This window comes from Arachis duranensis, chromosome 10, assembly GCF_000817695.3.
Source record: "Arachis duranensis cultivar V14167 chromosome 10, aradu.V14167.gnm2.J7QH, whole genome shotgun sequence".
In the NCBI taxonomy this organism is placed as follows: domain Eukaryota; kingdom Viridiplantae; phylum Streptophyta; class Magnoliopsida; order Fabales; family Fabaceae; genus Arachis; species Arachis duranensis.
The window spans coordinates 87,058,370-87,059,738 of NC_029781.3; the positions used below are offsets into that span (position 1 = coordinate 87,058,370).

Sequence of the window (1,369 nt, forward strand, 5' to 3'; positions counted from 1 at the left end):
AGTTCATTAATGAGAAATGGAGGTTCATCCTCCCAAGTCTCATTACCAAATAAGTTGGCATTCAGCTTCATGATTACTCCTAGATACTGAGCAAATTGCTCTTCAACAGTGTCTTCGTCCTCTTCAGAGGAAGAATACTCATCAGAGCTCATGAATGGCAAAAGTAAGTTCAGTGGAATCTCTATGGTCTCTGTATGAGCCCTAGATTCCTTTGGTTCCTCAATAGGGGACTCCTTATTGGTCAGTGGACATCCCTTGAGGTCTTCCTCACTGGAAATCACTGTTTTTTCACTCTCTCTAGGTTCGGCCATTTTGGTTATAGTTATGGCCTTGTACTCTCTTTTGGGATTCTCTTTTGTATTGCTTGGGAGAGTACTAGGAGGAGTTTCAGTAACTCTTTTACTCAGCTGACCCACTTGTGCCTCCAAATTTTTTATGGAGGACCTTGTTTCATTCATGAAACTGAGAGTGGTCTTAGATAGATCAGAGACTATGTTTGCTAAGCCAGAGAAGCTTTGCTCAGAATTCTCTGTCTGTTGCTGAGAAGATGATGGAAAAAGGTTTGCTATTGCCAAACTTATTTCTCCCACCATTATTGTTGTTGAGGCTTTTGTTGATCCTTCCATGAGAAATTTGGATGATTCCTCCATGAAGGATTATAGGTGTTTCCATAGGATTCTCCCATGTAATTCACCTTTTCTATTGCAGAATTCTCAGGGTCATAAGCTTCTCCTTCAGAGAAGGCCTCTTTAGCACTGCCAGATGCAGCTTGCAATCCAGTCAGATTCATAGAAATCATATTGACTTGCTGAGTCAATATTTTTTTCTGAGCTAATATGGCCTTTAGAGTATCAATCTCTAGAACTCCTTTCTTCTGAGTCATCCCATTATTCACAGGATTTCTTTCAGAAGTGTACATGAACTGGTTATTTACAACCATCTCAATGCACTGGTTTTCAGATGAAGAGATCCACCAGTATAATGGTCCAATGACATCTTGGACAATTCAGACAGACCATCATAGAATATACATATGATGCTCCATTCTGGAAGCATGTCAGAAGGACACCTTTTGGTTAATTGCTTATATCTTTCCCAAGCTTCATAGAGGGATTCACCTTCCTTCTATTTGAAGGTTTGGACTTCCACTCTAAACTTGCTCATCTTTTGAGGTGGAAAGAATTTGGTCAAGAAAGCATTGACCAACTTGTCCCAAGAGTTCATGCTTTCTCTAGGTTGTGAGTCCAACCATGTTCTAGCTCTGTCTCTTACAGTAAAGGGGAAAAGCATAAGTCTGTAGACCTCGGGATCAACCCCATTGGTCTTAACAGTATCACAGATATGCAAGAATTCAATTAAGAACTGATGA

General features: G+C 40.2%; 1 non-coding gene across 1 annotated transcript; it reads left to right on the forward strand.

Annotated features, from left to right (window-relative positions):
- Positions 1-1,054: 1,054 nt before the first annotated feature.
- On the forward strand, positions 1,055-1,158 carry LOC127743574 (small nucleolar RNA R71). The gene has a single exon (XR_008004959.1). It is a non-coding gene; the product is annotated as a small nucleolar RNA R71 (small nucleolar RNA).
- Positions 1,159-1,369: the final 211 nt, after the last annotated feature.